This window comes from Xyrauchen texanus, chromosome 36 (genome assembly GCF_025860055.1).
Source record: "Xyrauchen texanus isolate HMW12.3.18 chromosome 36, RBS_HiC_50CHRs, whole genome shotgun sequence".
NCBI lineage: Eukaryota > Metazoa > Chordata > Actinopteri > Cypriniformes > Catostomidae > Xyrauchen > Xyrauchen texanus.
The window spans coordinates 24,747,106-24,764,728 of NC_068311.1; the positions used below are offsets into that span (position 1 = coordinate 24,747,106).

Below are 17,623 nucleotides of genomic sequence, written 5' to 3' on the forward strand. Positions count from 1 at the left end.
GAAAACACACACACACAGAGAAAATAAATATGTTGTCAGCCAAACTTATTTCTCAAGTGTTTTTTTTTTACCTCGGTATCCTGGTTACCGCCAGGATAAAAAAATCCTGGTTACGGCCTTGACAACAGCAAAATCCATACTGAGAGAAACACAGCTCTTGAGTCCATATAGCTGCAGAGTAATGAACAGCAACTCAAGAACCCCGTTTTAAACAATGTCAAGTCACAAATTAACTTGAAGCACCTGATCATAGATGTGACTTTTGCTGTCATGTACTGGAAATGCAATTATGGTGCTATTTCAATAAATCTAATTGGCCCACAGTAAAATGTTGATTGTAGTGAAACACATAACCATCATGCCATGCGGCAACATTGGAGGCAAGTGCTGCTTAATCTATGATTCAGTAATCCTAAACTGTATTTTAATGTGGTAATCTTTTTTGTTTCAAGGAAGTTGCTATTGACACAATTGGACCACTTTCAAAGACCTCAAATAACTCCAACCTAGTCTCATAGAATGAACGTTACTATAACACAATTTTTCAAACTACGTTTTATGTGCCGCTTTTTGTTTTGACGTGGTTTCTGGTGAAATTAACACTAGAGGTGCTACATCAACAGTGCCATTTATTCACTTACTCCTTGGATGTCTTTTGTGTTTTTGTTTTGTTTTACCCATCGTGGATGTTTTATTTGTTCCAGTCTTGTTTGTCTAGTTATTTTGTCAATAAAACCGCATTTAGATCCTTACCCCTCATCTGCCTTCACCTGCCTTCGTAACAAAAGTGAAGTGAAAGTGTCATAGAAGCGACACAACATGATGTGGTTTCTTCAGTTAATGTGCTTTTCAGGTTGCGTTTGCTTTTGAAACACTATCGGTTAGGGTAAAGATGTCTGTTTTATTGATCTTTTAGGACACTATTGGAAAGGGCTGACTGCACACCACTGTGTTTAGTACTTGTATGCTATTACTGTAATCTCTGTGCACAACACAATTATGTACATAACAATACAACAATAAAATGCTGGGAAAGTCCAAGGTAGAAGAACACTTTTGATATATAATAAAAAATCTTTTATTATTATACATATGTAACTTTAAAATCAATATTGAGAAATGTAACAAATATTTTGGATTGATATGATATTTAGGAATATAAGGGAAAAATAGAAAAACAATTATGTCACAACGAAATAGGTATTATAAAAGTCATAACATGAATTTATGAAGACATTGACTAGACTTTGACTGTATGCATCAATCACTATGTAAAAGAGTGAACATCAAACTAGTCTATTCTTCTCCCTCAGTTTCATTCACATAATACTGCCATATTAAATGAGCAACAATAACATTACAAACCTCCAGACACCTAAACTCTTCCTAGCACAGACAGTTTTGTTGTTAATTAAAAATAAGTGAAATTTCAACTTTTATTAATATTATAACATTTAAAACTGTGTTTTTTGTTTCAACTATTGATTTCACTAGAATGGATCTTAAAATTTCATGAAACTCTGACATGAGACATGCATTATCATTTCCCGGCTCTTTCTTTTTATTTGAACTTTACTGTTTCCTTTGGATAAATTGTTATAAATGCTAAGCATTATAAATATGATCAATAAACAGTTTGATTTTTGCCCTTAATACACTTGATACTTATGTTGTTGCCCTATAATTGAATAATTTCACAGAAATGCCCGTGATTTGCATTTCCTGTAAGTGTTCAATATAAAGAAACTTTTCAAAAAATTTTTAAAGAAAATTAAGAAACTTTGCTGATCAGAATGTTTAAAAGTTGTTGGATGTATATAGTAATTTACAAATTAGGCAAAAATATTATTTATAGAATTTGTTTTAATCTTAAATATTGGTTGTTGTATAAAAATTGTAATGTCTTCTTCGTCTTCCTGCCCGTGTGGTTACAGCAACAATAACACATACTGCCATAGTTACAACACAAACAGAGATGACAATAGCTGTCACATTCAGGCCTGGGTTTGACGTTTTTGCGGGCTCAGGAATTGGACTAAGGATAATCTTTGACGCTTGAGCAATGTTAGATATTTCAGATTTTGTTGCTTCATCCTCAGACTGTACAGCAAAGAAGAGTATTGTGCCATTTTGGAGTGTAATATTGTGTATGAATGAATGCTGTTCAACTGATCCAGCCTCATGTGGCAACACAGCAGATGTGTTGACTAAATAAGCAGTACTGAAGTTTAATCGAAGCATGTCAAGGTCATCGCTCCATCTGATCTCATACGATTTCACTTAAAGGAAAGGAAACATGCTTTTTAAGAATTCATGAACATCATTTCTTGCAAACAACAAGACATTTGGTTTTGTTAGTAAAGAAGAAAGAAAATGTAAAATCTTGTATCTTAAATATTTGAAAAGTAATATTCAATGTTTTACCTGTTCCCTGGTCAAGATCCGCACCAGGAGCCGTCCAGTTGAGAAACACAGTGTTCTCTTGGATTTCAGCAATCAGATCTGTGATTTTGTTTGGAGGGAAATTTGGTGGGGTTGTTCCTGTAGGAATAGACACCTCAAAACTCTCTCCAGTGGCTGTTCTGGTGAAGCTTCCTACTGTAACTGTTGGCTCAGTAATTGGAGGCTTTGGAGGGTTCAGCTCCACTACACCTGAAAATAGAAGAACCACGTGAATCTAAATTAATCTGACAGTGATTTCAAAAGGAAACAATTTGAACATCAAGCACTTGTATAACAATTTCTGCATATATATCTCTTTTGTCTGTTCTCTATCCAAGCAGTTAAAAAGGTGATCGGCTATTGTAAAGATTCTAAATCACATAAAATAAAGATGGCAACAAAATACTAAGACGTTATAATCAGCAGCAGATATGGTGCATGCTGATAAGTTATTTGAACTTGTTATCTATTAGCCAATCTGCTTGCTTACATGCACAATTTAAATGGTTTAAGTTTGTAAATCGTTTTACTGCAGCGCACTGCAAGCGTTTTCTCTGAAACCCTCTACCTCCCCAGCTTCACTTGTTTAGATCAGTTACATGGGGATTGTATACTTTATGTATGTCTAATTGTGTAGCATCCATGTCCACATGCATAACTCAGTATGTATGTGTATGTTCTAGCAGTAGCAAGTCTCCATTCTTTCTAGCAGCAGCAGCATAGCAGATCTAACCGCCAAGACCAATATCCTATCAATATTTAATACACAGATTAACATACTAAATCTTTCTGAAAGTTGTCATAACTGAAATACTGTTATAGATGCATAAAACTAAAGTTACTACAAAGGGTTAATTGTTTATTGTAAGTCCTGATTGATGTCATGGTTTACCATTCACTACATATCCTGGCACATACAGAGCACCACCCTTTCTTTGGAGAGAAAATCTGGCTTGCACATCTTCATTCTTCGCTCTTACTTTCAAGCTGGTCTTCCCATTTTGTAACTGTAAAAACATTTTGTAACTGTAACTGTGAAATATCTGGAATATATGCCATCATCTTTGAAAGCATCAGCTCCTGTAAAATATAAATTCTTGTTTGATTTGAGCACACAATTGTGGTCTAAGAGATCAGGCATCTATATATACGGTGTAGTAATGCATGCACTTTAATAATGCAATGATGTCTGAGGCACCATTTGGGGTTCCTCACAAGTCACATCAGAAGAACCCTCTGGAGATACTCTAGGCATTCAATGAGCCACAAATATCCTATTTATGTACTCGAGGAACTTAAAGATATATTTTAAGTACCTCAAAAAGCCTTTAATTTATGATCCAGGTTTTGTACCAAGATATTGAGAGTGTGCTCAAAATCAATGGTGGGTTGAGTGCATCTTTTTAAAATGTATAATTTGGTTGTGCTCTATCAGGGATGTTATATGCCTTGTCTATTGAACCATTGCAGGCTAGAATTCAATCAAATATTGAGGGGTGGTCTTTACCACAGTACAGAGTAAAAATAAAATAAAAATAAATAATGCTGATGACATAATTGTATTAATGAAAAGTTAATAAGTAGATATTTTACAATCATTATAGAATTTGGTGCTATTTCTTCTGTAAATGTTAACTGGTTAAAAAGTGAAAAGGTGTTCTAAAAAGTTAAAGGATGATTGGAGAAATGGAAATGGCTGTTGTAAAACATTTCTCACAGAGGATACTCTGTAATATGAAAAGATAATTTCTCACAGAGGACAGGTTATACTTTATGTGCCAGAGAAACTAGCACTCAGCCATCTGGATAATAAAAAGTCTTTGATCTTACGGCCTAGCGTATTTTATATAGATGTCTATGGTGTTGATGTGTAAGTGTAATTGGCTAGTGAAGTGGATTTACAGGTTGTAGATAGGGATGCACCGTTACCACTTTTTCTCTTCCGATGTCTGAAATCTCAGTATCGGCCGATCCGATAATGTTGTCTTTTGCATAATCAGTTTAGAATATCTTTACATTATAGTGTGGAACTAATTGGGGGAACTCTGTAATATGAAAAGAAACGTCATGGTTACTGTCATAACCTCCGTTACCTGAGGGAGGGAACAAGACGTGTCGAATGAAGTGACACAAGGGGTCTTCTTGGGACGCCAAACGTACCTCTGAACTTAAGAAAAGGCCAATGTAGAATTGGCAGACTGAATTTGCATGCCCCGCCCCGGACATATGGGTATAAAGGGAAGCGGGGCAGCGTCTGTCAGTCAGGATTTTGCACTGAGGAGATGAGAATAAGGCACGGCCGTTTACAGTGGTAGGTGTAGTGCTGTGGCAGGAGGGACACAACGTCTCGTTCCCTCCCTCAGGGAACGGAGGTTACGACAGTAACCATGACATTCCCCTTCTGTCTTAATGGCTGGGGCTATCTTAACGCTATGAAATGTGTCGGGGAATGCGGTCTTTCCCGGTCCTATTCTTTCAAGGGGAAAAAACCCTGCGGAGGCCACATCCTGTTCAATCTAGTTGGAGGTAAAATGTGGCAAATACACCACGAGGGTTGTGAAGCCGTATATGTGAGTGGCGCGGTGGTTGGTCCAGCCTAATGAGGGGGGAGCCCTACAAGCACAATGACTGGGGCAGCGCCCCAAGGAAAACGTGGGTCCGCCGACATGGGGACCGTACCATGGGAAATACGTCACGGGGAGTTTGCCTGAGAAGGGAACTAAGCCCGTGGAGCCCGACCCCAGTACAGAGAACCTGTGAATCGTAGTGGGTCTGGACGCGAATTACTCCGCTGAATTCACAGGCCAGAAGGCAAGGGAGGAGAACATCGAGGGAGCGAAGCTTAGTGGCTAACCTGGGATAGAAGGTGCACTGGATCAACTTGGTGAAGGGCGCTGTATGCAAGCGTAACACCCGGTCAGTTGTGCTACGTTACCTAGTTCTAATGGCTCAGACCTGACAAAACACGGGACGAGAACGATTCAACCCTGAGATTGTAAAATCTTGCAAAGGTAATGGGCGTTGCCCAGCCCGCTGCTCTGCAGATGTCTGCTAGGGAGGTGCCGTTGGCCAGTGTCCACGAGTGCGGGGCTGAATAAGGTGAATAGTCATTAATAATTTGGTGGCTTCAACACTTTGGCATCGGCTGACTTTTGTTGACCCGCCCAGTGGACTACTTGGAAAATTGCAAGCCATAATTGTGGCCTTTTTATAAATAAGCCCCATTGGGTGCTACAGAGTGTACTGTTTCTCCCCCAAGATGTGGGAGGACGAGGACTGATCAATCAGGCCAGTAGGGGAGCAACATTTCATCTGCAGTTTATACAAAGATACTTAACAGCACCAAATAATCTTGTATGTATATCATTCTACGACAAGCTGGAGGACTACATCTGTATTTTGTACTTTACTTAATGGACTCCAGCAAGTTGCAAATTAATGGATTCACTTTTTTTTTTTTAGAAAGATCTTTTTACAGTGTGGAGTTTATACAATAAATAAATAAAACTGAAATTAAATATTCTCTGTATTGATTGCATGAAGAACCTTCAGTTTTAACAAATGTTCTGTGTAACATAAAAATAGTAACATTTTATCAGTTAGAAATTTATGTGGACCAGAGTTAAAAAATTCACAAATGGTTGCTTAGATCTTGGAATTAAGTCAGTAAGATTTGTGGAAAGAGTTTTGGGCCAATTAAAACAAAAATTAACTGGGAAGGAGAAAACCTTGCTTACAGATTTTTGTAATGAACATTACAAAGGACACTGATTATTTTCAAGAAATTTGTATCACCCCTAATTTGAAGGGGACGAGTGGACCATTGTTGGACTTAAAAGGTTTAGAAGATTTAAATGTAAGAGAAACAAATAGTAAAGTTTTGTATAAGTGTTGTTTAAAGGTTTAAAACTAAAAGAAAGAGTTGATATAGTTTGGAGGGATAAATTGGATATAGAGCACAATTTAAACCCTGTGTGGAGAATTCTATATAAACCACCTTTAAACAAAAGAGCAGGAGATCTTCAGTGGAGGATTTTGCACGGCACAGTTGCTGTAAATGCTTTTGTGAATGTGATCAATCCAGTTGTTATTAATGCGTTTTATACCTTTTTTTGATTTGAGAGAATCAATCTTTTACTGTTTATTGGAATGTACAAGGCTTTTTGATTTATTTGTCGTTCTTAAAAATTGTGGGTGGTTTTCAAGGAAACTTTTTAGGTTACAAACTGGTAATTACAAGGGTATTATATTATAAATGTGGTTTATGAGGACATTTCTAGTGTTCCCATAATTCAAATAGCTAAAAAAAACTACTAAAATATGTTTTATTGAAAATGTAAAAAAAAGTTTTTTGTGAGGGTGAGGTTTAGGGGATAGAATAGTTCATACAGTATAAAATCATTATGTCTATGGAGAGTCTTTATAAGGATTGCACACCAACATATGCATACATTTTGACATCTCACATTATTTACAGTGGGGTTCAAATGTCACTGCATTATTAAAATTCTTCACTTGTGCATTCGATAATCCATGTTATCCCAGCATGATTTGAGAATATACTTAGTTTTTAGTTTTAGAATAGTTACCTAGAAATAGTACAGCATTTTAAATATTTCTTATTCATGTCACAACATATCTTTAACATTTAATATTTCAAAATACAACTTTTTTTATTTCCAGATTTAAATTAGATTTAAATATCAGATTTTCAATGCAAACCTCACGATACATCTGAGGTCAAGTACATGCATGAAAACAGATTTAAAGGTAATTTACCTGCTCCATTATCCAGGAGTTGTAATGTTTCAGTGGCCCCAGATTCAGACTTCAGTGTCGCCCACACTTCAGTATTGATTACAGGCCTGTAATTCTGACTAACCTCAGCAAACACCATCATGGGTTTACTGCCGTCGCTGAACTGCAGGTTCATGTGGGCTTTGACAATGACTGGAGGAACATCATCACGAGCTGCATGACTTGATACTGTCATAGTCAAGGACTGAAGTGTTCCACTTAACATACTGTACTTCCAGTCTCCAGGCTATTGAAAACAAGATAGAAAAAGCTAAATCAATACATTTTGTACATGACACAATGTTTTAGCTTTATCTATTTCTGAATATCCTCAGCCATGCTACCATAAAAAGTTATAACTACACCAAGATACTAATAAAATATGCAGTAGCTAACATTGATGATACTTAAGGGTGCAATACACTTTAAAATATAAAACAGTACATTAATGTAATTTATAATTTTATATAATTTTTACACCAGTGTTGCATAATTCAGGCACATTTTTTTTTTTTATTATAATATTTGCAGTATTAAAGTTTGATACATTTATATACATTAAATACTAAAAAACAAAAAACATACTGCATTTCATAGTCATTTATATAACTTGAGTTGAAAATATTGTGATAAACTAAATCGGCTGCAATAAAAAAACAAAAAACATTTCAGAAAATATGCTAAAGTTCATGTAACTTAACATTGTGGATTGTTTGGCTGCAATTGGAGACCACTTCAGTTCCTTTTAAAAAAATGTGAACATTAATAAACAGACAACGAAGATCCAAACTTTTGTCTATTTACACTCACACACTCTGTTTAACAGTTCATGCGTGCACCCGTGCAGCCTCATTCACCACGAGACATGAGTGGTCTTTACAGCATGTGCAGACATACACATGTGTGTTTGAAAGCAGCCGGCTGGTCAAATGCATGTGTATGGAATTGAGTCGGTACTCGTTTCTACCGTTAATGTAGAAAGAAACTAAATTAATTGTTGACAGTGAGTGTCGCAGCACCCAGTTTAGAAACCACTGCTATAAATAATTGTAACAATAGTTAATTTACTTTCTTTACCCTAGAGCCGCTAAAACATTCAGGGCTATCCAGAAAAGATTAGGGGCTACAACCTCAGCCCAAGTCTGTTGACACCCCTTATATAGCATACATATATACACTCACCTAAAGGATTATTAGGAACACCTGTTCAATTTCTCATTAATGCAATTATCTAATCAACCAATCACATGGCAGTTGCTTCAATGCATTTAGGGGTGTGGTCCTGGTAAAGACAATCTCCTGAACTCCAAACTGAATGTCAGAATGGGAAAGAAAGGTGATTTTAAGCAATTTTGAGCGTGGCATGGTTGTTGGTGCCAGACGGGCCGGTCTGAGTATTTCACAATCTGCTCAGTTACTGGGATTTTCACGCACAACCATTTCTAGGGTTTACAAAGAATGGTGTGAAAAGGGAAAAACATCCAGTATGCGGCAGTCCTGTGGGCGAAAATGCCTTGTTGATGCTAGAGGTCAGAGGAGAATGGGCCGACTGATTCAAGCTGATAGAAGAGCAACTTTGCCTGAAATAACCACTCGTTACAACCGAGGTATGCAGCAAAGCATTTGTGAAGCCACAACACATTGAGGCGGATGGGCTACAACAGCAGAAGACCCCACCGGGTACCACTCATCTCCACTACAAATAGGATAAAGAGGCTACAATTTGCAAGAGCTCACCAAAATTGGACAGTTGAAGACTGGAAAAATGTTGCCTGGTCTGATGAGTCTCGATTTCTGTTGAGACATTCAGATGGTAGAGTCAGAATTTGGCGTAAACAGAACGAGAACATGGATCCATCATGCTCGTTACCACTGTGCAGGCTGGTGGTGGTGGTGGTGTAATGGTGTGGGGGATGTTTTCTTGGCACACTTTAGGCCCCTTAGTGCCAATTGGGAATCGTTTAAATGCCACGGCCTACCTGAGCATTGTTTCTGACCATGTCCATCCCTTTATGGCCACCATGTACCCATCCTCTGATGGCTACTTCCAACAGGATAATGCACCATGTCACAAAGCTTGAATCATTTCAAATTGGTTTCTTGAACATGACAATGAGTTCACTGTACTAAAATGGCCCCCACAGTCACCAGATCTCAACCCAATAGAGCATCTTTTGGATGTGGTGGAACGGGAGCTTCGTGCCCTGGATGTGCATCCCACAAATCTCCATCAACTGCAAGATGCTATCCTATCAATATGGGCCAACATTTCTAAAGAATGCTTTCAACACCTTGTTGAATCAATGCCACGTAGAATTAAGGCAGTTCTGAAGGCGAAAGGGGGTCAAACACAGTATTAGGATGGTGTTCCTAATAATCCTTTAGGTGAGTGTATATTGAATACTGAATGAAGCAAAATCTGAAGTACAAGTAGGAAGTCAAAATTTTGTGGGAAAAAAGTAATGAACTATTTATACTCACAGTAGTTATTTTACACCACTTCATTACACCTATACTTCTTGGGAAAAATTGGCCTGTAACTAGTAAAGCTAATTTATTTAGAAAATAGCTGAACTTCTGTTAGCCAACTGAAAAATGTACTCAAGTTAATAGCATAATTTTTTTGTTGGTTAATGCTGAACACTGTAACTTACAGTGTAACCAGTTCATTAAATCTTGTAAAAATTGTCATACCTCTGCAGTTCCTGTAACTTTTAAAGTTAAAGTCTTTGCCTGTACATCTTGATGCATCTGTATTTGATTGTAGATTGTACCACTCGGTGACTCCACATAAACAGTAGGTAAACTTTTTTCATAGATTATTGTAAAGCTTGTTTTGGTACCAACAGTCTGATCCACAGATATTGTTCCATTAAACCAACCAGCTGTTTGTATTCCAATGCTCTCTAGCTGCAAGGAGTCATGATAATGACAATTACTGTAAAATACTCCTACTGTAATATTGGTGACACACTCAAAGTAATATAATGTATTATGAGCAACCACTTCCCAAACCTGAACTGGTTCTTTTGTGTAATCTCCACTTGATATGGTTAGTGAAGAAAATGCATCCACTAGCTGATTAGAAAGAAGATCATCACTGGCTATGATAAATTTCCCCCCTAATTCCAACACAGAACATTAGAGAAATATGCATCTGATGTTCAGCCTGCAGGGGTATAATATGATTTATTCAGAGGCTTGTAGATAAGTCAATCATGCACATGCTACTTACCAGTACTATCTGCCATTACCCTTAGTGCCTTGTCTGCCTCGTTACCAAATGCTATTGTATGTATGATGGCACCACTTTGTATTGCTGACGGAACACAATCATTAATGTTGTCTGATGCCTCACCATCTGTCAGAAAAATGATTTCATCTCCTACAACATTCCCATTATCTTCTTCAAGCACCTAACATATTTAATGAGAAATAAAGAGCATTGGCACAGAACATACAGTATATACTTATGAGCCAAAACATTATGACCACTCACAGTTGAAGCGAATAACATTGATCATCTCCTAACAAGGCCACGTGTCAAGGTCTGGGTAGATTAGATAGTAAAAGAACAATCAGTTCTCGTAGTCAACTTGTTGATTGCAGGAGAAATGGGCAGGAGTACAGACAAATTGTTATGGCCAGATGACTGGGTCAGAGCATTTCTGAAACCAACAGTGGTCCGAGGAGGGACAAACCAGTGACAGAGTGTTGGGAGCCTGAGGCTCATCGATGTGCAAGGGTAACAAAAGCAATGCTGTCTTTCCGAACCGACAGAATGTCTACTGTAGCACAAGGAGGGACAAACCGACAGAATGTCTACTGTGGTCCGAGGAGGGACAAACCAGTGACAGAGTTTTGGGAGCCCGAGGCGCATCGATGTGCAAGGGTAACAAAAGCTATGCTGTCTTTCCGAACCGACAGAATGTCTACTGTAGCACAAGACATAGACCGTGTTAATGATGGTTACGGGAAGAATGTGTGACAACACACAGTGCATCGCACCCTGGTGCATATGGGGCTGCGTATCCGCATATGATGACACTTGTCCACCATTGAAAGTGCCTACAATGGGAACACAAGTGTCAGAACTGGACCTTGAATCAATGGAAGGAGGTCACTGGGTCCACACTGGTCCCTGCCACACTGCACACATTGTTCAGGAATAGTTTGAGGAACATGTTGAAGAGTTCAAGGTGTTGCCCTGGCCTCAAAATTCCCCAGATCTCCAACAGCATTTTATGCAGGTGGTCATAATGTTTTGGCTCATCATTGTATGTCATTTACACATCACAAACATAGAACTTAACAACACTTGAACAATTAAAGTGGCACCTTTAAACCTTGTTCGAGGCCTTCACAGATGTATGTGCCACCATTTGCAGTGCTAGGCAACTTTTTGATGAGATTCTCTCTTTTGGGATCACTCTCAATAAGATTCAAGCTGCTAAGAGTATTAGCATCAGAACTAAAGGTCACAATTCCCACACTAGCTTGATCCTCAATGATGTGCTGCAGGAAATATGTGGCAGCTTGCTGCTGTCGAAGAATTCTAGGGCCCTTGAAAATGGGTGAAAAAAGCGATCAAATTAAATTTCATGTGTCCTTTGGAACAAACTCATTTCAGAGCATAGGTATACAACGAAAATCATCAAGGCATCATTGTTGACAAATTAATGTATGTTTTTGCATACTTGCATGCTTCCGGAGACATCAAGCACAAGACAAACAACCCGATGCTTTCTCTGCACAACTTTGAAAGATGGAGCTGGTGGAGGGGTTTGCAGGGGTTTTAGAGAACGAAGGGCGCCGCTGTCCACAGAATCCTCAAATATTACAGTCCATGTCGCTTTGTTGCCACATTTTTTATTTTGCATGTTTGGGGCAAAAATATTGTGCTCATGTTCTTTACAAAATGCATTCACCTGAAACCAAATATTTCTGCTTAATATCAGTTTCAAATGTTGTCAAACACCTTGACCAGGAATCAAATCTGTTGTCAACACATGGTTGGTTACTGTATGTCTGTTATCAGATTTCATTTCACCATCCAGATAGTATGAAGATACTTTTATGCTTTATTACAAGTACAGTACACCTCAAAGGCATTGTGAGTGTTGAAATTTGTACTTACAGATTGCAGACTTGGTAAGAACATTATGGAGCTATTTGTGTATTGCTGTTTGTTAGGAAAAAACTGGCACCCCTTTGTAGGTAGTCGAGTTTGTGGATCAATACTGCACTTTTGAAGGGATCCTGCAGTGATGAACCTAAACTGGCCTGCAATGTTTTTGCTACACCTAAATATAAGGAGGAAAGCAATGGTGGTAATAATTTCCAAGGAGATTTTTAGAGCATGATTTATTTTATGTTAATAGTTCTTAATTTTGTTAATTTAAATTAGTTGAATTTGTTCATTTACAACCTTGTAGCTTCGAAGTGCCCGGCCGAATGGTAGAATGGATTTTCTTCACTGTATTCATCATACACTCCCCACCTCAAATGAGCCCATTCATGCACCAAGACCCTTCCTGCAAACATTATACATTTTTAACTTTTACAAAACTCATCTGATATATTATTGAAAGAAGGCAGAAGTTACTGCATTTGGACTAAGTGTAAGTGGCAGATACTATGTGTACCCCAGTGTTAATTCTAATATACTGTATACAGTAACACAAAATCACAGATATCACTATTTTCTGTCACTTCTCAAACATATAACTATAATAATAATAATAATAATAATAATAATAATAATAACCTCTTATATTGTAGAATTAGTGGTTATATTCAAGAAAGAATAGTGAATTTTACCTCTTGTACCATATGGCTCAATGAGTTTGTCGTTCATGAGGAAGTTTGGAGTGAAATGAATGTACTGACTCTCAGATCCACATTCTCCATACTGATTAGTGTAGGGATCATCACCATATGCTGGATTCTGTTGATCAATTCTTATTTTGGCCTGTGTTTTACATAAAAATAATGCAAGCAACATGTGAATTACATTTTATATATTATATATATATATATTATTTTGTATAGTGACATTATGATCTGTACCTTTTCATAGGATTCTGTTCTCGATTTGATATAATCCGTACCATTCCACTGGAGAGGAACTAGTATTGTAGCTTCCTTGAAATAGACTTTTTTATCCAATGCATGAAAAAGATATTCTGAACCTTCAGTAACCATGTCCTGTCAGAATGAGAGTTAAAAGATAAAGAGAGAAACAGTGAATGTATGTATACACAGTATATAGTTATGACAGCCAATGCTTTAATTTGGTCTCTACTGATTCAATATCAAACACAAACCAGCATATTTACCTTTATTTTGTCAATGAGTGTCTTGTCCTCTGGTACTGCTGAACCGATTGCAATGACAATATCAACGTATCCATTCCCATCTAGTTTGATTCCAGTGGAGGTGGACGACAGCAACATCCATACTGAGAGAAACACAGCTCTTGAGTCCATAGCTGCAGAGTAATGAACAGCAACTCCAGAACTTAGTTTAGAAGTTACAAATGAACTTTAAGGGGCAGGTCGCAGATAAGAGGGAGTAACCTTTACTATTTGCCATTTAAAAGTTTGGCGAAAAAAAAAACAATAGAAGTAAAGCATGAACATAAACTATTACAAAAGATGATTTTAAATGCTGTTCATGGAGTATATTTACCCTGTGGATGTGTGTGATTGTGTATTGATCCTCTTGGGATCCCTTGTCATAGAAAGTATACAGTATGTCCAAATGCAGCTTTCAGTTAGTAAAGGATTTGTTCAACAAAAACAGACTGTTCTGTCGCTACTTTCTTATTTTAGTGTATGAGAACCCTAGAAAACGCTTGGTGACAGAATTACCATGGATTACAATCAATGTTTGTGATGATTTGTGGCTGATGTAAGTGTTTAGATTAGAACATTTCACATCTTGTCAGTTCTTCAGTAAAAGCACATTGGTCACTTGAATAGACCAATAGACTGAAATTTTGTCAAGGGATAAATGACCTTCCACTGGCAGACACTAATCCAAAAATGTGTCTAGTGTATCGCTGGTGCCACTTAAGAAACCATAGCTAAGAAAGCAAAGCAGAATTTGCAGTAATGCTTGTGGATATCTGCTTTACTTGCTACTATGTGCCTCAAACAAAACTGAATATTGTAAGATTCAATATCACTAACATGGCAAATTTAGGCAAATCCAGTGATTATTTAATCCTTATTAAAATCTGATTGGGATTTACTAATTTAAGAAAGTGTTTTCCAGTTTTGTGTGCAATATGCATCAGATGGTTAGTGCATGGTTGCAGGAAGTCTGTGGGTGGCAGTCTAATTCTGAGACTTCGCTCTAGCCATTTTCAACTCCTGTATCATGGCCCCTTACCACATCCCCCACAGTTTTAGCAATACATGCATTGATTTATAAATAACAAAAACTTTATACCATTTTTATATGCTAAAATTTGAATTTTCTTGACCAATCACTTAAAAAAAAAACATTATATACATACACTCACCTAAAGGATTATTAGGAACACCATCCTAATACTGTGTTTGACCCCCTTTCGCCTTCAGAACTGCCTTAATTATACGTGGCATTGATTCAACAAGGTGCTGAAAGCATTCTTTAGAAATGTTGGCCCATATTGATAGGATAGCATCTTGCAGTTGATGGAGATTTGTGGGATGCACATCCAGGGCACGAAGCTCCCGTTCCACCACATCCAAAAGATGCTCTATTGGGTTGAGATCTGGTGACTGTGGGGGCCATTTTAGTACAGTGAACTCATTGTCATGTTCAAGAAACCAATTTGAAATGATTCGAGCTTTGTGACATGGTGCATTATCCTGCTGGAAGTAGCCATCAGAGGATGGGTACATGGTGGCCATAAAGGGATGGACATGGTCAGAAACAATGCTCAGGTAGGCTGTGGCATTTAAACGATGCCCAATTGGCACTAAGGACAAGGGGCCTAAAGTGTGCCAAGAAAACATCCCCCACACCATTACACCACCACCACCAGCCTGCACAGTGGTAACAAGGCATGATGGATCCATGTTCTCGTTCTGTTTACGCCAAATTCTGACTCTACCATCTGAATGTCTCAACAGAAATCGAGACTCATCAGACCAGGCAACATTTTTCCAGTCTTCAACTGTCCAATTTTGGTGAGCTCTTGCCAATTGTAGCCTCTTTTTCCTATTTGTAGTGGAGATGAGTGGTACCCGGTGGGGTCTTCTGCTGTTGTAGCCCATCCGCCTCAATGTGTTGTGGCTTCACAAATGCTTTGCTGCATACCTCGGTTGTAACGAGTGGTTATTTCAGGCAAAGTTGCTCTTCTATCAGCTTGAATCAGTCGGCCCATTCTCCTCTGACCTCTAGCATCAACAAGGCATTTTTGCCCACAGGACGAATACTGGATGTTTTTCCCTTTTCACACCATTCTTTGTAAACCATAGAAATGGTTGTGCGTGGTTGTCCCAGTAACTGAGCAGATTGTGAAATACTCAGACCGGCCCGTCTGGCACCAACAACCATGCCACGCTCAAAATTGCTTAAAATCACCTTTCTTTCCCATTCTGACATTCAGTTTGGAGTTCAGGAGATTGTCTTTACCAGGACCACACCCCTAAATGCATTGAAGCAACTGCCATGTGATTGGTTGATTAGATAATTGCATTAATGAGAAATTGAACAGGTGTTCCTAATAATCCTTTAGGTGAGTATATGTATACACTGGTGGCCAAACATTTGGAATAATGTGCAGATTTATCCCTTATGGAAAGAAATTGGTACTTTTTTTTTTACCAAAGTGGCATTCAACTGATCACAATGTGTAGTCAGGACATTAATAACGTGAATTTATTTTTTTTTTTTCAGAACTTCTTCAGAGTTCTCATAAAAAAAATCTTCCACATGCAGCAATGACAGCTTTGCAGATCCTTTTTATTCTAGCTGTCTGCTTGGTTAGATACTCAGGTGAAATTTCACCCCACACTTCCTGTAGCACTTGCCATAGATGTGGCTGTCTTGTCGGTCACTTCTCATGCACCTTACAGACTAGCTGATCCCACAAAAGCTCAATTGGGTTAAGATCCATATGTGGTGAAGCGAGCGGATCAAGGGAGTAGAAAAACAAATAAACCGAGAGAGTTCTCAGATGATACCCCTCTCAGGAGGTTTACCTCTACAGCAAGTAGGGACTATGCCACCCTGGTCTAATTATCCAGGGAAATACCCAATAAGGGCACACAGGTTCAGTTTCTCTCACATAGACAATGAGACGTGGATGTGTTTATGAAAACTATATTTATTCGATCACAGTAAAATAATTAAAAACACAGAATAAAAAAAGGCATTCAATACGATATAACAAAGTGCCAATATAAAAGGCAAGCAGCACAAAGCTGCTGTAATAGAACGTCACAATACAAATTTACAACAATACTCTGGAGCTTACCAGTAGCAAGGCTAGATACAGGGCTTTAATAATGCCTGCAATAATAAATACCCACACGTGCACCAGATCACACCACACCACACACACACCTCAGTGAAAGGAGAAACACCACCAAATGGGGACGACTAGCCTGCCCACTCCAGATACCCAGCTCCTGGAAAGACACAAATTAAGCTTGAAAGCCAACAGGAACAAAACAAAACCCTGAAACCAAAAACAGTTATGCAAAACAATTAATCGAAGCAAAAGCAAAGCTAAGCAAAGCAAAGGCAATTTAAACAAAACCCCTAGCATTCATGCTTCAAGCCATGCAGCAACAGAGCAGGAAGAGATATGCGAATGGGCTGATTTATTCACCTAAAATGGAAGTAAACGTTGAAAAATTATCCACATACCTTTAAAGGTGGCCATAGAGACATGAGTGGGTTTTACATACCAACATGCGGAGCCCATACCATCTATCCAGCAGCAGATACTTTCATGTTCACTAAATGGGAAATGAATAGGCTACACAGATCATGCACCTAAATAACCTGCACCACATACTGAACACGCCCATAGTAAATGGAGGATACACTTACCGAGCAGGAGAGCAGTCACCGAACGACACACAGCATAAGAGCATTCATTGCGGAACGATCAGACGCAATGAGTAGCGATCAGCTGCACTATATGGCACAGCAAGCACCCAAGCAGACACCAGATTTCCCAGCTAATTAAACATTACAATTAGCTATATACGCAAGTATGGAATGATATTCCGGACATTATTCAAAAGGAATTGCAAATTGTATTTGCAATTGCGTTTTCAATTTGTGGACGCATAAAATGTGACATAATCCAAACGCAATTGCAAATCGCGCATTACCGTTTGCATTTTCGTTTAAGCGAACGCACAGTGACTGCCAGATT

The 17,623-nt window shown here is 38.2% G+C and overlaps 1 pseudogene; it reads right to left on the reverse strand.

The window, feature by feature from the left end:
• Window positions 1-1,141: 1,141 nt before the first annotated feature.
• On the reverse strand, window positions 1,142-13,992 carry LOC127629817 (calcium-activated chloride channel regulator 4A-like; annotated as a pseudogene).
• Window positions 13,993-17,623: the final 3,631 nt, after the last annotated feature.